Source organism: Portunus trituberculatus, chromosome 47 (assembly GCF_017591435.1).
Source record: "Portunus trituberculatus isolate SZX2019 chromosome 47, ASM1759143v1, whole genome shotgun sequence".
Classification (NCBI taxonomy): Eukaryota; Metazoa; Arthropoda; class Malacostraca; order Decapoda; family Portunidae; genus Portunus; species Portunus trituberculatus.
In genome coordinates, this window is record NC_059301.1 from 29,047,076 (window position 1) to 29,053,611 (window position 6,536).

Genomic DNA, 6,536 nt, shown 5'->3' on the forward strand with positions numbered 1-6,536 from the left:
AAATAAAGAAAAAAATAATAGAGTGGATTTTTTCTAGACCTAACCCAATTTATCCTAACCTAGGCATCATATGGAAACACTAATGGTATCTCAGTATTATCCATCTTTTATATATCAATTATTTGTCAATTGTTGCTGTTTTCGTCATCTGCTTGCTTCACTTTTCCAGGGCGGGACTCAAGGAGTGGAGTATCGCGTGACGGGAGGTTGGGACACACTCACCGTCAATAATATTGGCGACGTGAGTCTGTGGCGGGCCCTGGATCGTGAGGCTCCGGGCGGGGCCATCGGGGTGGCTCAAATCATTGGTGTGGATCGAGGCTCGCCACCACTTACCGCCACCGCCACCCTCACCATCACCGTGACCGACGTTAACGACTGCTCCCCGACCCTCGTGCCGCCCACCACCCTGCATGTGGCAGAGGGCTCCCCGCCGACCCTCCTTGGAGTGTTGGCCGCTACCGACCATGACGTGTGGGCGCTGGGACATGGCCCGCCCTTTAACCTCTCTCTCGCCCCTACCAACCCTGCCCACGTGTTTTCTCACATCTCCCTTAAATTTGACTCACGTAAGTAAATGTCTCCCTAGCTTACTGCTTTAAAAAAATGTTGTTCCTTCTACACACCGAAATGTCGCTCTTTACAGGAATTGCGTTCCTTTGGCAGAATTTTATAGTTACTGAATTGATCTGCCAAGCTACAAGCACTCCGTTGTTTCGTAGATGCAGACTACATTTGATCCGCAAATATGAAAATTACAGGTCACAACACACACACACACACACACACACACACACACACACACACCGCGTAGTGTAGTGGTTAGCACGCTCGACTCACAATCGGGAGGGCCGGGTTCGAGTCCCGGGGAGGCAAGGCAAATGGGCAAGCCTCTTTATGTGTGGCCCCTGTTCACCTAACAGTAAATAGGTACGGGATGTAACTCGAGGGGTTGTGGCCTCGCTTTCCCGGTGTGGAGAGTGTGTTGTGGTCTCAGTCCTACCCGAAGATCGGTCTATGAGCTCTGAGCTCGCTCCGTAATGGGGAAGACTGGCTGGGTGACCAGAAGGCGACCGAGATGAATGAATTACACACACACACACACACACACACACACACACACACACACACACACACACACACCTGTGGAGCCTGTGGAGAGTAGTTACGGGCACAAAGTAGTTTGGTGTTCTTGGTCACGCTGATGCGCTGCCACTAGTACCTCCCATCCGTCCGTATCTGCGCCAGCTGGTCTATAATACTGTTGCCACTAGCGCTGAAGTGGTAGTGGGACAGCTTGAGTTGGTCTGGTACCGTCAGAAGAAACTTATCCAAACTGATTTTTAAGTTTTCTGGACTTGATTTACTTGTGTCACGCAGATGTCTGGGTAAAGCGTTGAAGAGACGCGGTCCTCTTGTTATAAATGCGTTCTCTTTTAATGACTTAACTTTAGTGGCTGCTCTGGGATGTATTCTCTCTATATGACAGAGTCGACCCAGTCGCTGATGTGTGTTGAAGCGTATGTTGAGGTTGTTCGTTGTAGTACCAATCAAAATTTTGTAAATTTATAATATAAGAACATAAGAAAAGAGGGAAGCTGCAAGAGGCCGTTAGACCTATGCGTGTCAGTCCCTGTATAAGCAAAACTATCTAGTTCCATCTATTAACCTCATCCATGAATTTATCTAATCTTCTTTTTAAAGGTCCCTATTGACTCAACATTAAGACCATGATTACTGAGTACGTTCCATTCAACAAGCACTCTGAATGAAAACCAGTTTCTTTCCATTTCTCTCTTAAATCTGAATTTCTCAAGCTTTCTTCTTCTATCCTTGTTATTGATCCTAAGAACTTCGCTCATGTTCCCTTTGTTATAACCTCTGTACCACTTAAATACTTCTATTAGGTCCCCTCTTTACCTACATCTCTATAAGCAATGCAAATTTAGTTTCTTCAATCAAGTTTCATAGGGAATATCCCTCATCCCCTTTATTCTTTTTAGACATCCTTTTTTGTACTGATTCTAATAGACCAATATCCTTCCTATAATGTGCGGACAAGAATTGTACCGCATAATCTAGATGCGATCTGACCAGCGCCAAATATTGTTTTAATATTACTTCGGGCTCCTGCATTTAACACTCCTAAAAATCAATCTTAGCACCTTATTTGTCTTATCCTCTATGCATTGCTTTCTTTGACCAAGATTGGAGCTAACTATAACTCCTAAGTCTTTTTTCATATTCTGACCCTACAGGACCTCGCTATTTCTAGTGCACCTATTGTGTGGATATCCTCTACCTACGATAAGTACTTTGCATTTGTTAATGTTGAACTGCATTTGCCATTTGACAGTCAATTTGTTCATCCTATCTTAATCTGCCTGCAAGGCGATGGCACCCTAATCAATCTATCTACTCGTATCTTCGTGTCATCTGCAAATTTACTAATATCACAACTATTTCCACTACCCAAGTCATTAATGTATAATAGAAACAAGAATAGTCTTAAAACTGAACCCCGTGGCATCCCACTGTTTACTTGACCCCACTCGGATTTAGATCCATTAGTTACTACCTTCTGTCGTCTATCGCCTAACCATGATCTTATCCAGCATAATACTTTTCCCTTTACACCGCACGCCTTACCCTTTCTCAAGAGCCTCTGATGTGGTACCTTTTCAAAGGCTTTGCTGAAATCTAAGTATATGATTTCGTAATTATCTTTTATATAAAACCTTTACTATAAAACCTTAAGAAGTGTGTAAGATATGACTTTCTCTTCTTAAAGCCATGATGAGAGTAATTTACCAAGTTGCATTTGTCAAGGTGTTCCCTAATGTTTTTCTTTATTATTGATTCCATTATTTTACCTACAATTGATGTTAAATTTATAATTAGACGTTAGAGTTTCATCTCCTTTCTTAAATATGAGTACAACATTAGCTTGTCTCCACATTATCGGTACCTCATCTGACTCGTGACATCATAAAGAGCGCTACTAACGGCTCAATGACGATGACCTCATTGCATTTTTTAAGTACTCTTGGGTATATTTCGTCAGGTCCTGGTGACTTCAATTTCTTTAGTCAATCTATCTCCTGTTCTACCATCTCTTCAGGTATATGAACATCTGTCAGCTTCTCACTCTCCTCGGGTATAAAAATCTGTTCGCTATCTGGAATAATATGCCGTACCTTTCTCTGTGTCCCCAGTGAGAAAAAGTTGAGTGATTTTAATCTTTCCAAATAATTTAGGTGTCAAACTTATGATATTCTATTAGTAAATGACCTTTGTACTGTACACACACACACACACACACACACACACACACACACACACACACACACACACACACACACACACACACACACACCGCGTATTGTAGTTGTTAGCACGCTCGACTCACACTCGAGAGGGTCCGGGTTCGAGTCCCGGAGGCAGCGAGGCAAATGGGCAAGCCTCTTAATGTGTGGCCCCTGTTCACCTAGCAGTAAATAGGTACGGGATGTAAGTCGAGGGGTTGTGGCCTCGCTTTCCCGGTGTGTGGAGTGTGTTGTGGTCTCAGTCCTACCCGAAGATAGGTCTATGAACTCTGAGCTCGCTCCGTAATGAGGAAGACTGGCTGGGTGACCAGCAGACGACCGTGGTGAATTACACACACACACACACACACACACACACACACACACACACAATACAATAAAACACAATATAACACAGGTATAAGAGCAAAATTTCAGTATGAATTCCAGAAGACAGTAATAGGAAGCAAAATATTACAGAGTGGGGCGTGTGAACAGGACAAGCATGGGGTGAGTGCGGTGGGTTATTGGTTCCGACAATCTCACGTTGGCCAGTTATTAGCCATCCGGTATTGTGGCGACGTTACTCTCTGTTATTGCAGAGTTATTGGCACTCCGCGACTACCGCCCACAATACTACCAGCCTCTTGAAAAAACATATATTGCTCTTGACCGCTCGCTGTATCAATTCATTGTTATTTACTGACATACTTCAGCCCTGATAGCAAGCAAGCTACTACATAACTACCGCCAATGCTTATATATATATATATATATATATATATATATATATATATATATATATATATATATATATATATATATATATATATATATATATATATATATATATATATATATATATATATATATATATATATATATATATATATATATATATATATATATATATATATATATATATATATATATATATATATATATATATATATATATATATATATATATATATATATATATATATATATATATATATATATATATATATATATATATATATATATATATATATATATATATATATATATATATATATATATATATATATATATATATATATATATATATATATATATATATATATGGATTAATTATAATTGTGTCTGCAAAGATTTCTTCAAACCAAAGCGAAGCTCCATCTTTACAAAGCTTCGCGAAATGAAAAATACATCTTTGGGACAAAAATACATCACGAGCATAAAAGAAGCAACACTTCAATGCCACGGAATGTCCATACGTATAAAAAAAAAACTGCCTCAAACGATCCCTATTCTTTTTTTCCTTACCGTTCTTTCCTTTGTTTCTTTCCACACACGGATGCACAGACCTGGACAGCGGAAGGGGTGGGGCGGAGCTGTGGACAGTGACGGCCGTAGATCGAGAGCAGTACCCACAGCTCCTGGTGGTGGTGGTGGTGGCAGATGCTCGGGGACTCGCTGCTACCCACACTGTCACTGTCATCATCGACGATCTCAATGACAATCCGATGAAACCCGCTGCCAAGACTGTGTACCTATGGAAGACCCAGGTGAGAAAGAGAGAATATATATATATATATATATATATATATATATATATATATATATATATATATATATATATATATAGATAGATAGATAGATAGATAGATAGATAGATAGATAGATAGATAAAATATATATATATATATATATATATATATATATATATATATATATATATATATATATATATATATATATATATAGATAGATAGATAGATAGATAGAGAGAGAGAGAGAGAGAGAGAGAGAGAGAGAGAGAGAGAGAGAGAGAGGAGAGTGTGTAAGAAGGGAGGGAGGGGGAGATTGGATGTCTTAAGGATGAAAAATGAGTGTGCACAAGAGGGAGAGTAAGATGAGAAGGGTTTGTGCTCCAGGGAGGCAGCCCATTACCAGCCGCTATCCAGGCAGCCACGCTAGAAGAGAAATAGTAAGCCGTATCAGCTGCATGTGTGCCTTCTTCATGACAATCTAACAGTAAACGCCAGCCTTCTTACTAATTCTCTGTGAAGGAAACATCCACTGCTGCATTTCACTCCTCTTCTTATGGAGAAAAAAGAAAGATTATCGCCGATTGATTGGCTCCTATTAATAGTGGTGTTCCTCAGGGTACTGTCCTGTCACCCACTCTCTTTCTATCATTCATTAATGGCCTTCTTAACCAAACTTCTTGCCTTATCCACTCCTACGCTGATGACACCACTCTACATGTTTCCACGTTCTTTCAGAGACGTCCAACCCTTCAGGAAATCAACAGATCACGCGGGGACGCAACGGAACGCCTGACTTCCGATCTTTCTAAGATTCCCGATTGGGGCAGAGAAAATCTAGTAGTTTTCAATGCCTCAAAAACTCAATTCCTCCATCTATCAACTCGACACAACCTTCCAGATAACTATCCCATCTTTTTCAATGACACTCAACTGTCTCCCTCTTCCACAATGAATATCCTCGGTCTGTCCTTTTGCTCATAATCTTAACTGGAAACTTCACATCTCATCTCTTGCTAAAACAGCTTCTATGAAATTAGGTGTTCTGAGGCGTCTCCGACAGTTTTTCTCGCCCTCCAACTGCTTACTCTGTATAAGGGCCTTATCCGTCCCTGTATGGAGTACTCTTCGCATGTTTGGGGGTTCCAGTCACACAGCTTTGCTTGATAGGGTGGAATCGAAAGCTCTTCGTCTCATCAACTCCCCTCCTCTGACTAACTGTCTTCAGTCTCTTTCTCACCGCCGAAATGTTGCATCCCTTTCTATATTTTATCGCTATTTTCATGGTAACTGTTCTACTGATCTTGCTAACTGCATGCCTCCCCTCCTCCTGCGGCCACGCTGCACAAGGCTTTCTTCTTCCTCTCATCCCTATTCTGTCCAACTCCCTAATGCAAGAGTTAACCAGTCGCTCAATCATTCATCCTTTTCACGGGTAAACTCTGGAACTCCCTCCCTGCATCTGTATTTACGAATTCCTACAACTTGTCTTCTTTTAAGAGGGAGGTATCGAGGCATTTGCTCCCCTAATTCTGGCTGACGGTTTTGGCACTTTTTGAACTCTTTGGAGAGCCAGCGCTCAAGTGGGCCTTTTTCTAACTCTTTTCTTTGCCCTTGGCTGGCCCTCTTCCCTACGTAAAAAAAAAAAAAAAAAAAAGACGTCTTGATAGTTGGTAGTTAAGAAAGTCAAGAGTAATGTG

The 6,536-nt window shown here is 40.9% G+C and overlaps 1 pseudogene; it reads left to right on the forward strand.

Moving 5' to 3' along the window:
* The window catches only part of LOC123498180, a 218,945-nt pseudogene that overhangs the window by 179,082 nt on the left and 33,327 nt on the right, over nucleotides 1–6,536 (forward strand).